This window comes from Delphinus delphis, chromosome 17 (assembly GCF_949987515.2).
Source record: "Delphinus delphis chromosome 17, mDelDel1.2, whole genome shotgun sequence".
In the NCBI taxonomy this organism is placed as follows: domain Eukaryota; kingdom Metazoa; phylum Chordata; class Mammalia; order Artiodactyla; family Delphinidae; genus Delphinus; species Delphinus delphis.
Genome location: NC_082699.1, coordinates 19,050,612 through 19,073,976, shown reverse-complemented (window position 1 = coordinate 19,073,976; position 23,365 = coordinate 19,050,612).

The following is a 23,365-nucleotide window of genomic DNA, read 5'->3' as shown; positions in this document are numbered from 1 at the left end:
GTCCCTATTCTTTTGCCTCTGTTTTTTCTTTTTTCTTTTGCCTTACCCATGTATGTGGGGAGTTTCTTGCCTTTTGGGAAATGTAAGGTCTTCTGCCAGCATTCAGTAGGTGTTCTGTAGGAGTTGTTCCACATGTAGATGTATTTTTGATGTCTTTGTGGGGAGAAGGTGATCTCCACGTCTTACTCCTCTGCCATCTTGAAGTTCTCCCAAATTATTCTCTGTTGTACCTGCCTTTTATTTTCATTTTACCATAATCCATTTTTAAGTACTATGCTTATTTTCTCTCTCACAGCAGAATGAAAAATATACAGAACGCAGGAATTCATCTGGTTCATCACTGTAACATCATCAGAGGTAGTTTATTGTGAAGCTAATGTTTATAAGCTTCAGGGTGCTCACTTGCATGTGTCTTTCCCAAGGCTATGGGGGAGATCCTAATAATGCATCCACACAATAGTATTTTTTTTATAAAATTTGGAAAGCTAAGATTTTTAAACTACATTTGGTTAAGAACGTTGTCTCTTCCCTGTCTGATCTCTCCTCTATCAGACTTTTCCTTCTGCCAGGTTGTGACAGAGTGGCTGTATTTTTTGAAACGCTCCTAAGGAAAATATGAGTTGAAAAGACATTTAGATTGGGTTTAGTGGGACATGTGTGAAAGAAACTTAACTGAGGTTTCCCAAAGTTGAAAGTAATTATAACATTTTTATGAAATTATTCAGAATGGTTTGTGAGGCCCAAATAAACTTTTCTATACTGTCAATAATAATATTTTAAAAACTGATCAACCAGGCTAAAGGAGAAACAGAATTATGTTCTTTGTCTTCTACTGAGAATGATATTGTAAAATAATTGTTATATAAAGAGGCTATCAAAGTATATGCCATCAAAAGTACAAGAAAAAATTATATAAAGGTGATTATGAAATTATTAATAAAAATATGTTATTTTTCTGGATTTTGTAATGTTTGTGGCATTTGTAAGGTTTTGGATTTATTTTAATATGATTTTTTATTTTAAATAACATATTCGTGTTTGTATTTTAACATAGCAGGCATATTTTTGCATCCTTTATCTTATAAAGACAACCCAAATAGATGAGCTCATACTCCACAAAGCCTAGGTTTGCCCTTGTTTAGTATATAAAAACAATCAGTAAGTAGTGGCTGAATATTTTTAAGAATAAATTAATTGTTAATATTCTGTATTTTGTATCAAGGATACTCTATTTCAGGATTTTATATATTATCTGAATTTATCTGGAAACCAATGACCACTGAAAGAACTGGTTTTTGTTTTTGTCTTTCTTTCCCTTTTTCCCAAATAAGAACTGCACGATATAACTTTGCTTTAAAAAATTACTTAAGATTTAGGTCAAAGATGAAGTAACCACATAAGAAGCTCTGAAAGGAAACAAAAATAGAGAAAATAACCAAATGTTTTCCACTCATGTGGGTGGCAGTGGTAGAGTTAGAGTGTCCAGATTTTCCTTCTCAGACTATTATCCAACTACTCTTGCTTTAAAAAAAAAGTCATTTGATAGTTATGAAAATGACAAAAAAAAATTGTCATGGAGAGTGAAACCTGAGAAGCTTATTAAATAAGGAAAAGGAATAGGAAAAAATGAAGGTTTTATATTAATTTAACAGTTCTGTCAATATTACTTATTCTCTTCCAATCTCAATGAAAAGACACCTCTAGTGATTCCCTAGGCTCTAAAACAGACTTGCTCCCCAAGAATGATTACTCAGATCAAATGAAATGTACTCTCATTTCTTATCCCCAAACCTCTCCCTGAACTAGCTGCTGGCGCTTATTTCGGTCAATATTATTGTGTTCCCTTATTGTTGACCTTAAGATCTTGTTATTTCTCATTATGAAAAGGAATATAAAATGGTCATTATATAAGGGAGCAGAATCTTAGTCCAGAATACCTCCACTGTCCTGGTGGGATGAGGCGGTCACGGGGAACAGGTCATAACAGGAATTACTATCCAGACAAGATCTGATCAAAGGACTTTATATCCATTGAACAACTCCTCATATCCTCCTACTCTCATCCCTTGGTAATCACCATTCTATTGTCTACTTCTATACCTTTGACTATTTTAGATGCCTCATATAACAGCAATCATTCAGTAGCTGTCCTTCTGTGACTGACTTAAACTACTTAGCATAATGTCTTCCAGGTCCCCCTTTCCTCCATTCCTCTGTCCCTCCCTCCCTCCCTCCCTCCCTCCCCTTCTTTTCTACAGAATCATCTGATACTGGCATCCTATGCATACCATTAACTTATTGTCAAAATCTGTACTGAAAAATAAGAGGAAACATAATAAGGAAGCTAACATATCAGGAATTCTAATTGGATGAAGAGAATAAAAACAGGAATTCTACCTAAGGAACTCTGAGGTAGAATTTTCATATCATGAATGAATAATGATATCTAATGAATATTAGAGACAATAATGTGTCCTGATACCAATTCTCACTGACAGTTATAATTGGTTGAGAATTTAAAATTTGGTCAAAACTTGTTAAGAGCAATCTGAATTTAGTGTTTTAAAGAAAGTGATAAGGAAAACAAGACATATTTTAAAAATTCCTTTAAAATATATTTTGTAAATATTATAAAAGCTCTAAGTGAAGGAAAAAACTGTTTAATTCATTGTATAAGACATAATTTGGGGCATAATATTTAACCTCTAATTATTTAAAATGACTCTGTGAAAAGAGAAGTTTATGAAAAAGTCATCCATTGATGGACTTTTTAGAAATTCATTTAAGAAATGTATCTAGTTTGAGCTATAATTTCTAATTTGACATTATGGAAATGTAATGGACCCAAATGCTTCCTATACCCTGTAGGTAAAAAATGTATGTTGAAATATTTTTATTCCTCAGTAAATTAGCAAACCATAATTTAATGCAAATTTGAGAGACATAATCATTTCTAGAAATGAAAACAATCATCTCTAAACTGAGAGCTATGGGATTTTGATGGATTATTCAAAAGCTTAGACATACCTGTGAGGGTTTTTTACGTGAAAACTAAATCTAAAAGGTTTGTGCTAGCTTTCTAAAATTTTGAATTGAGACTTTCTCACTAAAACTTTTAAAAGTTACAGGAATTTATGCCTAAAATAATTCTCTGGACTAGAGCTTGGAAACCAGATTTAGCTGCTAGGAAAAAGGAAAAAAATGCTCTCTATGTTGCCAAATGAAATAGAAATGGTTATTAAAAAACAAAAAGCTGATGCTTGAGAATTTCCTTTCCTAATTAAACATTTGAATATGCCCCAAACCAAACCTCTAAATCCTGAATGGATTATAAAATGAAATTTGCATTTGTTATTTCATATTGAGCATTGTTCCTACAGATAAATATTCTGGCTAACTTTTAATTCCAAAGAAAACATTTTTACTTCAGCAAATCTTTCGTTGTACAAATTTTGCAGCTTTTCTTTGAGATACATTCCTTATGTCCTGAGACACATGAATAAATTTCTTTTTTTAAAATGTACATCTTTTATCAATATGAATATTGGAGCTGATATATTTTCTCAATGTTAATATTTACCCAATAACACTTAATGATGCACTTTGTAAAGATCAAGTGTAATCATATACTTTTTTATCTTTATGCTTCCTATACCACTACATTTCAATCTAATGATATATATAAGTATTAAGAAAAATATATTGCTTTTAACAAGAATGATTCCATATTTTGGAATGGAAAGACCATGTAAGTAGGGTTACTTTTGTTTAAACGTAGTCCAGTATTTATTTAACAGTGACATTAAAAGCTACCATTAGTTGTTTGCTAGATTTTTACAAACTTTTTTTTTCATTTAATCTTCACAAAATAAAAAAATATGGCTACTATGAGGGAATGAGAGTCAAAAGTCAGTGGCAAGAAGATGTGGGACATGGAACCTGCTTTTTCTTTAGGAGACACTTGTTTAAAAGTTCATGGGACTTAGGATGTATAATCAGGCATAGTGGAAGTCACTTCCATCCTAGGGAAAAATGTGCCATAATTTTTGGAGCCTATCAGAGACCTGAGGTCACAAATAAACCAACTTATTCAGATTCCAAAGTGTGACAAGCCCCTCCAATAGGAGATGGGACATATAAACTATTTCATCTTAACAGAACATGAGAGGAAGAGGAGGCAACCGCAAAAGTAAGAAGAAAAACACTGAAATTTTTACCAGTCTCTTAAAGGCTGTGTCAGCCCAGGATAGCTTAAAATCTCTAGGGTCCCAGATGCAAGGGGATTCTACAACCATTGCCAACCATTCCCTACAGGCCTCCACCAGTGCCTGGGAGGAAGACTGGGGACAAGAGCAAAGCAAAGCTTTGGGAGTATCAGCTGTGCAGGTGAGCAACACCTGCCAAGATTAGAGGGGGACACAGGTGAACCAGAAGAAGCCTATCTGAGCCCTGGGCCCTGAGAGTTCCAAGTAGAGATCAGCAGCCACTAGTCCACAGGCTTGAAAGCCACTGGCACTGTGGACACTTCTCCAGTACAAATGGAAAGCCACTTGCTCTTGGAGGAAGAGCAAGAAACCTGTCCACTGCCAGACCTGATAATGCTTTAAGAGAAATGGCCTTATTACCCAAAGCAATCTACAGATTTAATGCAATCCCTATCAAACTACCCATGACATTTTTCACAGAACTAGATCAAATAATCCTAAAATGTATATGTAACCACAAGAGACCCAGAAATTCCGAAGCAAACTTAAGGAAAAAGAGCACAGCTGGAGACATAACCCTCCCAGACTTGAGACAATACTACAAAGCTACAATAATCAAAACAGCATGGAATTGGCATAAATGACATATAGATCAATGGGACAGAACAGAGAGGCCAGAAATAAACTCACACACCTATGGTCACTTAATCTTCAACAAAGGAGGGAAGAATACACAATAGAGAAAAGACAGTCTCTTAGGCGAGTGGTGTTGGGAAATCTGGACACCTCATGTAAATCAATAAAATTAGAATTCTCTCACACCATATACAAAAATAAACTCAAAATGGTTTAAAGTCCTAAATATAAGATACGATACCATAAAACTCCTAGAAGAGAACATAGGCAAAACATCCTCTGACATAAATTGTAGCAATATTTTTCTTAGATCAGTCTACCAAGGCAAAAGAAATAAAAGCAAAAATAGACAAATAGGACCTAATCAAACTTACAAGCTTTTGCACAGCAGAGGAAACCATAAACAAAACAAGAAAACAACCTGTGGAACAGGAGAAAATATTTGTGAATGACGCAATCAACAACGGCTTAATTTCCAAAATATACAAATGGCTCATACAACTCAGTAACAAAATAACAATCAACCCAATCAAAAAATGGCCAGAAGACCTAAATAGACATTTCTCCAACATTTCTCCATGCCTGATGGCCAACAGGCACATGAAAAGATTCTCCAGATCACTAATTATTAGAGAAATGCAAATCTAAACCACAATGAGGTATCATTTCACACCTGTCAGAATGGCTATCATCAAACAGACAACAAATAACAAATGCTGGAGAGGGTGTGGAGAAAAGGGAACCCTCCTACACCGTTGGTGGGAATGTAAATTGGTGCAACTACTATGGAAAACAGTATGGAGATTCCTTAAAAAACTAAAAATATAGCTACCATATGATCCAGCAATCCCACTCCTGGGCATATATTTGAAAAAGACAAAAACTCTAATTCGAAAAGATACATGCATCCCAATGTTATTAGCAGCACTATTTACAATTGCCAAGATATGAAAGCAACCTAAGTGTCTGTCAACAGATGAATGGACAAAGAAGAAATTTTATATATATATATATATATATATATATATATATATATTACTCAGCCATAAAAAAGAATGAAATATTGCTATTTGCAACAACATGGATGGACCTAGAGAATATCATACTAAGTGAAGTCAGACAAAAACAAATATATGACATCACTTATATGTGGAATCTAAACAATAGGACAAATGAATTTATTTACAAAACAGAAACAGACTCATAGACATAGAAAACAAACTTATGGTTACCAAAGGAGAAAGGGGGACATGGAATAAATTAGGAGTATGGGATTAACAGATACACACTACAATATATAAAATAAATAAGCATCAAGGATTTAATATATAGCACAGGGAACTATATTCGATATCTTATAACAACCTATAATGGAAAATAATCTGAAATGTATATATATACACACAACTGAATCACTTTGCTATACCCCTGAAACTAACACAATATTGTAAATCAAGTATACTCCAATAAAAAAAAAGAAATGGGCTTGACCAGTGGGAGAAGGGCCCTCAATCACAGGCGAAAGTCTACTGCCTCTGGGGAAGAAACCGGTATAAAACTTGCCCTATCCACCAACCTGCCCTGACACTGGGTAAAGCCACCTGCAGGTGCAAGAAATACACATGTGCAAGGATCTTAAACTGTATGCCAAGTAACAGCTGGCTTCTGCTGGGGGAGGGGCAAGATGGTAGAGACACCTGTGTGTCACAGGTAGCAGAGCCTACTTAAAGGTGAGGGTGTAGTAGGAACATTGAGAAACACGCTCCAGCATTGCAGCCCTCACACTCAGAGCAAGGCGGCTTCAGTCCACCACCCGAGGAATTTGAGGCTTGTGGGTTACCCATGAGAACTAAATAAACAAAAGTCAGATCCAGCTCAGCTATGGACTGCATTGACATCCAGATTAAAATCTTCTCTTCGAAAAACACTCTTAAGAAAATGAAAAGATAAACTACCCACTGAGAGAAAATATTTACTAAACACATATCTGATAAAGAACATTTCCAGAATACAGAAAAACAGACCACAGCAATAAAAAAACCAATAGCCCCTCCCCCCACCCAAAAAACATGGGCCATGGATTCAGACACTTCACTAAAACAAAATTCAAATTGGCTAATAAGCACATGAAAAGGTATAGAATATCAAAAGGTAACTTGTTTTCACTTGTTTCCATTAAAATGGCTAAAATTAACAAGTGTTGGTAAAGGATGTAGAGCAGCTGGAACTATCATACACTGCTGGTGAAAATGCAAAGTACTATAGTGGATTTTGGAAAAGTTTTGCATTCTCTTAAAATGTTAAATATATACCTAATATACAAGCAAACCATTACAATTCTAGGTATTCAACCACGAACTGTTAAAACACATATTCACACAGAGACATATATCCAAATATTCATAGCAACTTTTTCCTTAATAGCCAACACATGAAACAAACCAAATGTCTATCGACCAGTGAATGGTTCAACAGTATATAGTATATTCACACAATGGAATACTACTCAATAATTAAAAGAGAGAAAATACTAATACACACAGCAACATGAAAGACTCTTGAGAGTATTATGCTAAGTGAAACAAGTGAGACACAAAAAGATTACATACTATTTGACTCCAAAGATAACACATTCTAGGAAAGGTAAACTATAGTGACAGAAGGAAAGATCAGTGGTTCCCAGAAGTTGACATAGGGGAGGGACTCATCCACAGTAGGACACAGAGTAATTCTTTGAGATAATGGAAATATTCTATATCTTGATTGTAGTAGTGGTTTCCACAATTCTATGCATTTGTCAAAACATACTGGACTTAAAGTGGGTAAATTTTATTGAATGTAAATTATACTTTAAAAATAAAAGGTAATATGAAGAATCCATTGAGAAAGAACATTTGATGAATACGAGAGTAAGAATAGATAACTAAAAACAAAAGGTTCTTTACAACACAATATTATATGTGAAACAAAATACAAAGAAGGGATTGGCCTTAGGAAGAAGAGCAGTCTTGTTCTTGTTACAATAAAAAGGAGCCCTTAGAATTTAAGAAATCTGCCAAAGTTCTATTGAGGCGTGAACTGGGAATTAAATTAAAACTCGTGTTTCCACATAATTAGCACACTACCCATAATTTGTTAGTTCTACATCTAAAGCAAAATTTTACGTCAGCCTGGAATCAGGAGAGGAAATTGAATAATTCAGATGCTGTGACGAGCATCTAGCTCCATAATCACTAATAAAAACAATTACTGACATTTACTTCTCACACATGCCTGCCACTGTTCTATGTAGTTTACATGTATTATCTGAGTTAATCCTTTTAAGGCAGATACCGTTTGTATCTTTTACAAACAGGAAGCTGAGGCACAGGGAGATTAAGTCACTTGCCTAAATTCACATAGCTAGTAAATGGTGGTGCTGGGATTTAGAAATCAGGCAGTCTGGCTCCAGATGTCTTTCAAATTTGGCTTTGAAATCTTTTGTTCAGATCAATACAATGTTTTGAAATGCTGCTGAATCAATATTAAGCCATGCTTCTGATTTCTTCATGAATTCATTTCCAAAGAAAAGAAGAAAACAAACAAACAAACAAAAAAACCCAAAACAAACCCCAAAAGAATGTGTTGCTAGCAAACCTGCCTTAAAGGAATTCTCTGAACAGAAAAGAAATGTTAATAGAAGACTTGGAACTTCAGAAAGGCATGTTAAAAATCAGGGTAAATATAGTAGATTATCCTATTTCTCATGAGTTTCTTAAATAATACTTCATTGTTGAAGCAAAATGATAATACCACCTGATGTGGGTCTCAAGGTATGTAGAGAAACTGTTTCAGAAGGGTAAAAAGATGTAATGGAAGTATGTTTTCTACCCTTTACTCAAAGCGGCAGAACATCAGCATCGGTAAAGTGCATGCTGTAACGTTTATAGCAACAACTACGAAAACTAACAAGGGGATATATTTTAAAAATGCATAAATAGGGCTTACCTGGTGGCGCAGTGGTTGAGAGTCCGCCTGCCGATGCAGGGGACACGGGTTCGTGTCCCGGTCCAGGAAGATCCCACATGCCGCAGGGCGGCTGGGCCCGTGAGCCATGGCCACTGTGCTCTGCAACGGGAGAGGCCACAACAGTGAGGCCTGCGTACCGCAAAAAAAAAAAAAAAAAAAGCATAAATAAATCAGTATAGAATCCTTAAAAACCATTCAAATAATCCGTAAGAAGTTAAAAGAGAGAGAAAGAGCGGAATGATAAACAGAGAAAACAGAAAACAAATAAAAGGGCAAACTTAAGCCTTAACATATCAACAATTTCTTAAATCCAAATCATCTATGCCGGTTTAAAAATAGACATTAGCAGAGTGGATTAAAAAAACAACAAACAATCCAAAAGCATGCTGACTATAAGAAACTCACTTCAAATACAACATAGGTAGACTGAAAGTAAAAGGATGGAGAAAATGTACCAAGCAAACATTAATGAAAAAGAGAAAACGAGGAGTTGTCTGTATTGATTTCAGGTAGAGTAGACTTCAGAACAAAGAAAATTAATAGCGACAAAGAGGTGTATTGTATAATGATAAAAGGATCAATCTACTAGCAAGACAAAGATGTCTTTCATGAAAAATAGTTAAAACTCATCAGAATGGCTCAACTATTAATTAGATGAGAACACCTATTAATTACATGTGGCATTATAGTAAGTGTAACATGACAGTGTGGCATTATAGTAAGTATAACAAGAAGTGTGGCATTATAGTAAATGTAAATAAATTATATCTCATTCTGATGTAAATCTTTCAAAGCCTCCACTGATTTATACTGATGGGTAATTTATGACAGAGGTTCTCAAACTTTACCATGCATCTGAATCACCTGAGGGCTTTTTACAAACACAGATATTTGGGTCCCACCCCCAGAGTTTCTGATTCAGTAGGTCTGGGATGGGTCCTGACAATTTGCATCTTGAACAACTTCCCAATTGATGCTGATGCTGTTGGTCTGGGAACTGCACTGAAATCTACTGCCTTGCCACATCACCAGGAGATCATTTGACAATTAAATTTTTATTTTAAGTCATCACTGGGTACTAGAAAGTTTCCTATATCTCAATTATGTCAACTAATTTTTTAATACAGTGCTGCCTAACAATGCATTATTTCACTTATTCCAACAAGTATATTTTAAGCAACTACTGGCATATCCATATATCAATAAATTAATCCAAAGAGGCAAATACAAAAGGAATAACTTTTTTAAAAGTTCAATTATACTATAACCCTATATACTTGAAACAATAATATTACAACAAAACTGATAGTTAAAAGGACAACTAGAAAATAATGTCCAAAATGGAAATGAGATCAACATGTCCTTAGACAGTTGACAATAAGACAGCTGGCAAAATATAACCAAGCTTCAGATTAAATGAAGTTCTATTGTTCTGTATTTGTTTCAAAAAATGGTTGTAGGAGCTTCCCTGGTGGTGCGGTGGTTAAGAATCCGCCTGCCAATGCAGGGGACACGGGTTCAAGCCCTGGTCTGGGAAGATCCCACATGCCGCGAGGCAACTAAACCCATGTGCCACAACTACTGAGCCTGCGCTTTAGAGCCCGCGAGCCACAACTACTGAAGCCAAGTGCCTAGAGCCCATGCTCGGCAACAACAGAAGCCACCACGAGAAGCCCGCACACTGCAATGAGCAGTAGCCCCCGCTCGCCACAACTAGAGAAAGCTCACGCACAGCAATGAAGACCCAACACAGCCAAAAATTAAAATTAAAAAAAAAAAAAGTGGCTGTTAGTGAACTATCACAGATGGTATATCCAGCTTTTTTGTTAATAGCTTAGCTACATGAGTCATTAAATTATAAGTCATTGTTATCATCACATGTTTCTCAATCTACCTCTAGAACTCCTTGAAAATCATTTAAAATGGGTTTGTTGAGGGTGAAGAACAGTGAATGAGATTAGTATATGCAAGTCTGGTATGTCAGAGCACTGAAAATATGCACATGACTCTTATGTTAAAGCATGATTCAGTTACAGAGCCATGGTAATGATCCTCAAGTTCTGAGAAACACTACATGCTGAAATAAAAGACTGAGAAAATAAATAGAACTATAAACGGCAACTGGCTATAAAAAACAGCAACTATAACAGAGTCATACAGAAACAAAAGCATGGCTTTTTTGTGCCTATATACATATTATAAAAATCATCTCAGTGATTGAAATTGTCAGGCAATTTCACATATGTATAGGAACTTGTCAAAGACATAAATTTTAAAAAGAAAGTACTTTATATAGAACAATAACTGAAAATAATGTTATTTTTAACAGCAGTCATTTTACCCCACCTTTCCCTGGTTTGAATTACTATGTTATTTTCAGCACATTCCTCTCAACATTCCTTGTTTCTACTCAAATATTTTTTTATTCTCACATGCATTTTCTTGTATCTTAATGTTTTAATTTTTCATGCAGCAAACCTACATAACTTTTTTTTAGTATAGTGATAATTTCATGGCCTACAGACTTTGAATGTAGGACTTTGAATTTTAACTTTTCATTATCAACGACCTCTGGCTGATCTTATATAAACAACTTGAGTTAAAAATATGTTTACATATATGTAGACATGAAGTAAAAGGAAACTCTAAAGGCATGCTCAGATCCAATTTTCGACAATGGCCTGTATGCTTGAAAAAATATATTTCTTGAAAGTAAATCTATTCCTATTTCTTTGTATATAAAACTACAGCTATAACATTCCAGGATTATAACATAGTCTTTATACCACCTATGATTTGCCTCTATAATTAATTAATATCATAATACTATACGAGTTTTCTGAAAGAGGGAGGATCTCTAGTGTAATCTCTCTCACGTTTAATATTGTGGATATATTTCTATTCTCTTTTCAAGAATTCAGATCTCTGGAATACAGCAACGTCTGAAAATGGTATAGCAAAATTACAACGAATACTTCCCAGTGTTTTTCCTCCCATATTTTATTGAGTAACCACCGCCATGTGGTTCACTGGTACTTGTTCTCATGAAACCTGTATTTTAGGCACCTTTAAGCCAGCAAATATTTAAATGGTCTTGGGCATACTGTTCATTCATTCCAAAAAAGAATTATCAAGTGCATCAGTGCTAGACATTGGGAATACTATAATTAAAGATAAATTCTGTCCTCAAGTTGCTTACTGACTGGCAAGCAAAATGATTATATTATAGTTTGTAAATAACAGATAAGCTAATTATAGGTTCTCTAAGTATCTCAAAGGTTAATCATGGAAAGCTTCCTAACTGGACATGAAAAGACAAACCGTGCATCTTAGATTGAGTTGCCTGGAAACAGACTTTGAGATGGACAGTTTCATGAGAAGATATATCAGTGAGTACTGCCAAAAAGAAGCACCAGTGCATCCATTCACTACTAGAGTGTGTGTGTGTATGTGCGTATGTATGTGTGTGTGTTCAAAGACATAAAAGAGAACAAACTAAGAGCATGACAAGCAAATAGAATAGAAAGCCCAAGGGAGAGAGAAAGAGAAGGAGAGAGACAGAGAAAGAATAAACGTTTGTTCAAGGATCTGCAAGTACCTCAGTATGGTGGGAACACAGAATACGGTAAGAAGCTAGTTATGAATTTAGGGGTAAGAGTGGCCAGGTCTTGAAGAGCCATATATGCCATGGAAAGAGCTGTAGAATTTATCCTCAAGAAATAGGTAGGAAAATGGGAGGTTTTAAGCAGGTGTTGATGACATGCTCAATTTGTGTATGGTGTTGACAACAGAATACATAAGGGGAAAGACTAAAGGCAGAATGAGGAAATGGTTATAATAGCTTACAGAAGAAAATATGATGTCCTAAACTAAAGACATTCATAGAGAGAATGGAAACAGTGGAATTACTTGAACGGTAGGAAGGAAAAGTGATAGGCTTTGGTGATGGACTGGATGTGGGGACTGAAGGAGAAGGAAGGCCAAGGTGATTTCTTAGTTTCTGACTTTGATAATTGGATTAATGATGTTGCCATTGACAGAGATGAGCACCCAGAAGGAAAAAGTTAGGGAAGATGTTCAATAAAGAGTTGGATATGTGAATCTTTGTACTATGGAGAATGATTTGGGTAAGTAATTTATAGAAAAAAACAGAAGCAAGTAGAACATATGAAAATAATTTAGGAATAATATAGAAAACAAAAAAAGATGGAACTATCATTTAAGGTTGCACTAAATTATAAAAACTGTGAAGGAGATTATGAAGAAATTATTCATTTCTTAATTTGTCAAAAGGATTTGCAGAACTGACACCTTACCTCTCTCTCCTATGTTCAATATGAGATGTAAGTAAAATTTCTGATAAAAGGATTCTTTGAAAAAATTACGATACAAACATAATCATGTTATCTAAGTGACTAATTTAAATACCTACTGCTCTCATCATTCCTTTTCTGTCTCTTCCATATTTTTTTCTTTTCTGCCAGAAACTTAATCTCAGGTGTATCTCAAGATTCATTCCTGGTTCACTATTCTTTTTTTGTTTGTTTGTTTTGTTTTTATTGGGGTATAGTTGTTTTACAATGTTGTGTTAGTTTCTACTGTACAGTCCTGTGTGCTATACAGCAAGTTCTCATTAATTATCTATTTTATACATATTAGTGTATATATGTCAATCCCAATCTCCCAATTCATCCCTCCGCCCCCTTTCCCCCCTTGGTGACCATATGTTTGTTCTGTACATCAGTGTTTCTATTTCTGCCTTGCAAACCAGTTCATCAGTACCGTTTTTCCAGACTCCACAGATACGAGTTAATATACGATATTTGTTTTTCTCTTTCTGACTTACTTCACTCTGTATGACAGTCTCTAGGTTCATCCATATCTCTACAAATGACCCAATTTCATTCCTTTTGATGGCTGAGTAATATTCATGTACTGCATCTTCTTTATCCATTCATCTGTTGACGGGCATTTACACTGTTTCCATGACCTGACTATTGTAAATAGTGCTGCAATGAACACTGAGGTGCATGTGTCTTTTTGAATTATGGTTTTCTCTGAGTATATGCCCAGTAGTGGGATTGCTGGGTCATATGGTAATTCTATTTTTAGTTTTGGGAGGAACCTCCATACTGTTCTCCATAGTGGCTGTATCAATTTACATTCCCACCAACAGTGCAGGAGGTTTTTTTCTCCACATCCTCTCAAGCATTTATTGTTTGTAATGATGCCCATTCTAAAGGGTGTGAGGTGATACCTCATTGTGGTTTTGATTTGCATTTCTCTAATAATTAGTGATGTTGAGCATCTTTTCATGTGCCTCTTGCCCATCTGTAGGTCTTCTATGGAGAAATGTCTATTTAGGTCTCCTGCCCATTTTTTGATTGGATTGTTTGTTTTTTTGATATTGAGCTGCGTGAGCTGTTTATATATTTTGGAGATTAGTCCTTTGTCAATTGATTCACTTGCAAATATTTTCTCCCATTCTGAGGGTCGTCTTTTCATCTTGTTTATGGTTTCCTTTGCTGTGCAAAAGCTTTATGTTCAGTTAGGTCCCATTTGTTGATTTTTATTTCCATTACTTTAGGAGGTGGGTCAAAAAGGATCTTGCTGTGATTTATGTCAAAGAGTGTTCTGCCTATGTTTTCTCCTAAGAGTTTTATAGTGTCTGGCCTTACATTTAGGTCTTTAATCCATTTTGAGTTTATTTTTGTGTATGGTATTAGGAAGTGTTCTAATTTCATTCTTTTACATGTAGCTGTCCAGTTTTCCCAGCACCACTTATTGAAGAGACTGTCTTTTTTCCATTGTATACCCTTGGCTCTTTTGTCATAGATTAGTTGACCATAGGTGCGTGGGTTTATCTCTGGGCTTTCTATCCTGTTCCATTACTCTTTTGTGCCAGTACCACATTGTCTTGATTACTGTAGCTTTGTAGTATAGTTTGAAGTCAGGGAGCCTCACTCCTCCAGCTCCATTTTTTTCCCTCAAGATTGCTTTGGCTATTCAGGGTGTTTTGTGTCTCCATACAAATTTTAAGATTTTTTTGTTCTAGTTCTGTGAAAAATGCCATTGGTAGTTTGATAGGGATTGCACTGAATCTGTAGATTGCTTTGGGTAGTATACTTGTTTTCACAATATTAATTCTTCCAATCCAAGAACATGGTATGTCTCTCCATCTGTTTGTGTCATCTTCAATTTCTTTCATCAGTGTCTTACAGTTTTCTGAGTACAGGTCTTTTACCTCCTTAGGTAGGTTTATTCCTAGGTATTTTGTTCTTTTTGTTGCAATGCTGAATGGGATTGTTTCCTTAATTGCTCTCTCTGATCTTTCGTTGTTAGTGTATAGGAATGTAAGAGATTTCTGTGCATTGATTTTGTGTCCTGCAACTTTACCAAATTCATTCATTAGCTCTAGTAGTTTTGTGGTGGCTTCTTTAGGATTTTCTATGTATAGTATCCTGCAAACAGTGACAGTTTTACTTCTTTTCCAATTTATATTCCTTTTATTTCTTTTTCTTCTCTGATTGCCGTAGCTAGGACTTCCAAAACTATGTTGAATAATAGTGACGAGTGGACATCCTTATCTTCTTCCTGATCTTAGAGGAAATGCTTTCAGTTTTTCACCATTGAGAATGATGTTTGCTGTGAGTTTGTGGTATATGGCCTTTATTATATTGAGGTAGGTTCCCTCTATGCCCACTTTCTGGAGAGCTTTTATCATAAATGGGTATTGAATTTTGTCAAAAGTTTTTTCTGCATCTGTTGAGATTATCATATGGTTTTTATTCTTCAATTTGTTAATATGGTGTATCACATTGTTTGATTTGCATATATTGAAGAATCCCTGCATCTCTGGGATAAATCCCACTTGATCATGTGTTCACTATTCTTTTTTCCTCAGTCTCATTTCTTGGTTTATTTCATCTTTTTTATACACTTAGAAGTTTGAAATGTTTCCAGCTGTGACATAGTTTCTGAGGCTCAGAGTCACATCTTGAGCTAACTAAAGAATATAGTCAATGGTATGTTCCCGCAAATCCTAATTTAATTTGTCCTTTCTCCCAAAACCTTTATTTCTATATTCTCAGTAAAGTTAGGAGCACCATAGTCTATGCAATTATACAAGCCAGAAACTGGAGAACATATAGACTCCTCCCTTTCCCTCACACTATAGTCAGCCAATTACCACACTCTTATAGTAATTGTACCTCTTTTTTTTTAATTGATAAACTTTATTTTTAGAGCAGTTTCAGGTTCACAGAAAAATTGAGTGGAAAGTACAGGGATTTTCCATTATTTGATTACCCCCAGTCCATGCACACCATCAACCCCATTATTCATATCCCGCACCACACTAGAACATTTGTTAAAATTCATGAAACTCCCTTGACACATCCTTATAACCCAGTCTGTAGTTTACACTAAGGTTCACCTTTGGTGTTGTAAATTCTATGGGTTTTGACAAATAATGTCATATGTCCACCACTGTAGCGTTTTACAGAATAGTTTCACTGCCCTAAAAATCTCTTGAGCTATACCTATTCATCCCTCCCTTCCCAGTAACCTCTGGAAACCACTGATCTTTTTACTCTCTCCACAGTTTTTTCCAGAATGTCATATAATTGGAATCATACAGTACGTAACCATTTCAAATTGGCTTCTTTCACTTAGCAATATAGAGATAACGTTCCTCCATGTCTTTTCATGGTTTGACAGCTCATTTCTTTTTAGAGCTGAATAATATTTCATTGTCTGGATGTACCATAGTTTATTTATCCATTCATCTACTGAAGGACATATTGACTGCTTCCAAGTTTTGGCAATTATGAATAAAGTTGTTATAAAAATCTGTGCGGGAACCCTCCTACACTGTTGGTGGGAAGGTAAATTGGTACAGCCATTATGGAGAACAGTATGGAGATTCCTTAAAAAACTAAAAATAGAACTACCATATGACCCAGCAATCCCATTCCTGGGCATATACCTGGAGAAAACCATAATTTAAAAAGATACATGTACCCCAATGTTCACTGCAGCACTATTTACAATAGCCAGGACATGGAAGCAATTTAAATGTCCATCAACAGAGTAAAGGATAAAGAAGATGTGGTACATAAATACAGTGGAATATTACTCAGCCATAAAAAAGAACAAAATAATGCCATTTGCAGCAACATGGATGGACCTAGAGATTGTCATACTGAGTGAAGTAAGTCAGACACAGAAAGACAAATATCATGCAATATCACTTATATGTGGAATCTTAAAAAAAAAAAGGGTACAAATGAACTTATTTACAAAGCAGAAGTAGAGTCATGGATATAGAAAACAAACTTATGGTTACCAGGGAATAAGGGAGGGGAGGAGGGATAAATTGGGAGATTGGGACTGACATATACACATTAGACTACATAAAATAGATAACTAGTAAGAACCTGCTGTATAGCACAGGGAACTCTACTCAATACTCTGTAATGGCCTATATTGGAAAAGAATCTAAAAAAGAGTGGATATATGTATATGTGTAACTGATTCACTTTGCTGTACACCTGAAACTAACACAACAATGTAAATCAGCTATACTCCAATAAAAATTTTTTAAAAATCTGTATGATTTTGTGTGGACATAAGTTCTCATCTCCTTTGGGTAAATACCCGAGAGAACAATTTCTGGATTGTTTGTTAAGATTATGTTAGTGTTGTAAGAAACAACCAAACTGTCTTCCGAAGTGTCTGTACCATTTTGTATTCCCACCCGCAGTGAATGAGAGTTCCTGTTGCTCCACATCTTTGCCAGCATTTGGTATTGTAAGTGTTCTGGATTTGGGTCATTATCATAGCTGTGTAGTGGCATTTCATTGTTGTTTTAATTTGCAATTCCCTGATGAAAAATTATGTTAAATATCTTTTCATATGCTTAGTTGTATATCTTCTTTGAAGAGGTGTCTGTTCAGATCTTTGGCTCATTTTTTAATAGAGTTTATTCATTTCCTTATTCTTGGATTTTAAGTGTCCTTTGTATATTTTGGATAACAGGACTTTATTAGATGTGTGTCTTACAAATATTTTCTTCCAATCTGTGGCTTGTCTTCTCATTCTCTTGACATTGTCTTTCACCGAGCAGAAGTTTTTAATTTTAATGAAGTTAAGCTTATCAATTCTTTCTCTCATGGGTTGTGCCTTTGGTGTTGTATCTCAAAAGTTATCACTATACCCAAGGTCACCTAGATTTTCTCCTATGTTATCTTCTAGAAGTTTAATAGTTTTGCATTTTACATTTAGGTCTATGATACATTTTGAGTTAATTCTTGTGACGGGTGTAAGGTCTGTGTCTAGATTCATTTGCATCTTTTCATATCTTATCTAGACTCATTTGTATCTTTTCATACCTTATCATCATCAGTCATCATCCTGATTACTATTTTCTTAGTCATTGCCTTATCAACCTTTTCTTGATTATTGCATGATCCACTTAATTTTGTCCTCTTTAAACTCATCTTCCACCCTGCAACCAGGGTAATCTATCTAACAAGCAAATCATACCCTATGCCCTCTGGCTCCCATTCCTAAGAGGATTTGCTGGCAAGGATTTTAGAAGGATCTTTAGCATATCATACAAAGTCTCTTCCTACCTCTTCCTACCTCTCTCATTTCAGCTTTCACAACTCCCTGCCTCTACAGTTTCATTATTAAACAATAACCCTTTGCATGAATTTGTAATTCACCTCTCTTTGCATTTGTCAATTTTATTCTTTTTGTTTGTGGTCTCTTCAGACTTTCTCTTTGCATTTGTCAATTTTATTCTTTTTGTTTGTGGTCTCTTCAGACTTTTTCTTTGGCCACAATGAGAATCCTTCGAAGCTCAATCCAAGCATCCTTTCCCTAAGAGAACATTCCCTAGACTCATAGCTTATTTTATTTTAAATTCTGAACCCATTCACTTAGCTTCTATAATGCTCTATACAGTCCTGAATATTAACACTTCATAGACTTTATTGCCACATGTATGTTTTTATGTCTGTCTCCCCTGATAAACTGTCAGCTACTCAAAGATAGGGGCAATGTCTAAATCGTGTTTGGAGTTTTCATGCAGTTCCTGGGACAGGATAAATCTTTCAAGCATACACGTTGGACACTTGCTGCACTTATTGTGATTATTTCACAGTATATTCAGGTGTCAACTCATTGTGGTACGCCCGAAATTAATGTAATGTTGTAATTATACTCAATACAAAATTAAATTAAAATAAAAAAACATACATGTTGAACTGAGTTGAATAAAGTGAATAACACCAACGCAGTACTACTTCTGCCATCCCACCTGCGCCATTACAAACTGTCTCTCGATCTAATTTTTCACCTTTGGTTCTTGAAACAGACAACTGAGAACAGGAGGAAAGATTAAAGAAGGGTAAGAATTAAATTTAAATTTAATAATACTTTCTGCTCTGGGCTTTATTTTCCTCTCAAAGTCTATTGTTACACGCTTGCTTTCTTAAGCAGCAAGATTAACTGAAATTAATGATTCCAAGATGGCTGCTCTCTCAACATCAGAAAGGGACTGAAATGTGGCAGTTGTGCCAAGGACTTGGAGTCAGAAGGCCTGTGTACTACTTCTGGCTTTGACTGAAGGCCTGTGTACTACTTCTGGCTTTGATGGCAACTTGCTGAATGTCCTTGAGCAGTTTCCTTAACCTCTCCATTTGCCTGCATTTCCTGTACTATAAAAGGTGCCTGTGAGTACTTCATGCAAGACTCATGGGGATCCTCATTTGAAAGGCAGTACAGAAGTGTCCTTATTCACATCTCTTTGAGAGTAAGGGACTTGGATAACAGCGAAAAGTAAGGCACCCTCCCAAGAGATTAAAATCAAGCAACAGAGAAAACTTGAAATCAAGTTAGGTGATGAATTAAAAAGCCTATTCTGTTTTTTAATACCACTAATGAGTTTCCTGCCCCAAACCAATGTAGATCAGCTCAAAACAAGAAGCCTTTATTTTCTAGTGATTTAAGGTCGGTCAACCTGTGTGGCCATCCTACAAGCTAACAAAATATGTTTTTGTGCAGCGGCATGTATCCTACTTTTCTGTTTATACAGTCATGTACAGTAAATTTGCTTAAAAGTGATTTTCCCCCAAATGAGTAGTTGAAATTTACTCCTCTTTAATTATATACTTTTAACTACACAAACAGTTGAATACAAAAAATCTACTTTGACAAGATATAGAGAAAGAGCAAGACCAAAATGATAAGGATTTCAAATATGAAAATTTAGGAAGTTTTCTTAGAAGTTATTTTTATGACATAAGTTGTAAAATCTAGGAAAGTATTCCATATAACTTCTTATATAAATGTTACAAACCACATATTTGTGAGCCTTTGAAGGGTTTTTTGTTGTTGTTGCTACCAAAGAAGAAAATAGAGTTCTCAGGACAAGCCATAATTTGTTAGAAAAAATATAAAGGTTGTGACAGAAAGCCTAAATTGTGCATTTTCTATACTCTAATTCAGGTACAAGTTCAGGATACCTTTTAACTTTATAGCAAAGTGATATAAGAATTAAAATAAGAATTAAATATTTGCATATTGCTTATAAATATCTTGCAGATTAAAGGAAGCTAGTCATCTCAGGCAGTCTTTTTTTTTAATATTGTCACATGAATAAAGTGTGGGTTTTTTAAGACAGAAAAGACTGTCTTAACTTGAGTTAGAAATTTGAATCCATCTCCTCTAGTGCACCTACACATTCAGGCTCTCTCTTTAGCCCTGTGTCTTTCCCTACACCATTGCCAGAATTAGCTTTGGAAAATTGTAAATGATAAAATCCACCTGGTGATGAAATAACTTCTTTTTTTTTTTTGCAGTACGCGGGCCTCTCACTGCTGTGCCTCTCCCCTTGCGGAGCACAGGCTCCGGACGCGCAGGCTCAGCGGCCATGGCTCACGGGCCCAGCCGCTCCGCGGCATGAGGGATCTTCCCGGACCGGGGCACGAACCCGTGTCCCCTGCATCAGCAGGCGAACTCTCAACCACTGTGCCACCAGGGAAGCCCATGATGAAATAAGTTTGATGGTTATTCATGGTTTGAAAAAAAACCTGTACATTTAGTCTAATAACTGAATCTTTTATAACTTGCTCCTAATCTGACACCCTTGTTTTATCTTTCAAGGAAGTCCCTCTCTCTACCAGTGAACATTTTTACTACTGTGATCTTGTATCAAGATCCAAGTCAAAGCCCATATTTCCATCCTCCTCAACCCTTCCTCTCTCCCACAGCATGTTGTTTAATTCCTATTACAGTACTTCTCATACCCCATCTTATGAGAAATACTCATAAAGTATTATAATGCTCACAGTACACAATACTCACAATGCATAGAAAGCAATAACTCAATCTACTTGGAGAAGTTGATGTCTGAAGAATCCAGTATTTTTAAATTGCTGACATAACCCTTCATGCTGGGGTGTACTACTTAATTCACTCACCCATTCAGTCACTCCTTACTGAGCAATGATTGGATAGTTAAGACTTTTAAAATTACCAGTGGTCAAAACTCATGAGTTAGCTCAGCAAACTTCTTCATAAGATTATACATTTATCTTATATAATCAAAGATAGCGAGAGATAATGAAATTAAATTGTCTAACATTAGCAAAATTTTAAAAAATTCTGATGATAGTGTGATTAAACAGATATTCTCACACATTATTTTGAGATCATAAATTGATATATCAGTAATATCTTTGGAATTATATTTTGTTGCATATACTACAAGCCTTAAAATATGGATTTATTTTGATGTGATAATTCTACACCAACTAATTTATAGTTAGGTAATCAGCTGAAACAGAATTTAAAAGTTTATGTCACAAAATATGCTGATGTACAGACACATACTCTAAAACTTTGGAAATAAATTAAATGCCCCATAATAGGAAAAAAATAATCATGATATGGCCTTAAATTAGAATATATGTAGCAAATTATTTCCTCTTTCATTTTAGCAATGAAGAAACTGAGACTTATTCTACTCAATAAATACTTACTGAGCATTCCTATCTGGCAGAATGTTCATGGAATTCTGTTACAGCATTTAAACAGAAAGATGAAAATCTCTGTCGTCAAGTAAATCACCTTATCATGGGGAAAGGCTGACAGTAAACAAAATAAAATATCTACACTGCACCATGCTTTTCATTAGGCAATTTCATACTCTATTTACTTACACTCAGAACAACATTGGGAAGTAGAAACTGAGGCTTAGAGAGGATAAGTAATTTGTCCCAAATCCACAGCCAAGAAGTAGCAGGGCTAGCATTCAAACCTCCAGTTATCTAATTCTAAAGCCAGAAATTTTTTACCAGTCAGATTTGTGAAATTTAGGACATTTTTCAGTTCTTTTCTTTGTAAAACTCACCTTGGGATATGAATCCAATCCAAAGTTGCTATAGGATTGATTGTCTTAATTAATGATTTTTGGAGAATTGGAGGGGGTTGTTCATTTTATTTTTTTAATTATGTTTTTAAAGGTGTAAAACTGACCTTAAGGCCTTAGCCTGGGGATAGATATGCCAACCACTGGAAAGGTTGCTTTGGAATTAAATAAAACAGTTCTCTAATACAGCTGTAGAGCTGCAACTTAATGAGAACATTTATATAAGCTTCTGGAGTGAACTCAGTGCTCACTGAAAATCTACTGTATTCAGTTTTTGCTTTTAATACACACTAATAACTCAGAGTCCCCCTAGGAGAGCTTGAGAATTTGGTGTAAAATAAATAATATGGAATTAGTTTCTCTGGATTAATTCCTGATTGTCACAGCTAACAAATTATTGATTCTAAGAATTATTTATCAAAGGTAAAGTTGGCAGAAAAAAGTAAAAATACGCCATCATTCAAAATTTAATGACGCAAACAGCTAGATCTACTCCAGTCTACTAGGTTAACTTGGCAGTCTATTGCTTGTGCCAATCATAATAAGCAAAACTGACCTCATGCCAAGATGTTGGAGTATAAAGCTGAGGCTATTACAAGGTTCCCATTCTATAATTTTGTATTAGGTTGCTCTACTCTTTTCCCCATGTAAACAAATGAATTTTTTCTCATATGAGGTATATTAAATTCAGAGACTGAATTGGATAAGCACTCGGCTTAGATTGTACAACTGTCTATATTCTGAGTATAGACAAGTTAAAGCCTTGAGTGCTCTTTTGAAAGGTTGTGATTAAGTTTTTCATTGAAAAAAATGTGTCATTGACAACAATATAGCCTAAGATTTTGGCATTACCTTTTCAAAAGTCCACAAGAGAAATCCTCATTCCAAATTCACTAACTTAGTTATAGACACATATAAAGAAAAGAACTCATCCCTCATAACTGGCCTTTATTAACTTTCAAATTTTGATAGAAATCATTCCGTAAGAAAAACATTGTAACTCAGAAATATCAAGAGAGGATATTAGCTTCTTCAAATTCTGTTTCTCCTAGCAGTGTTGTCTCAGGAGGCTAACTAC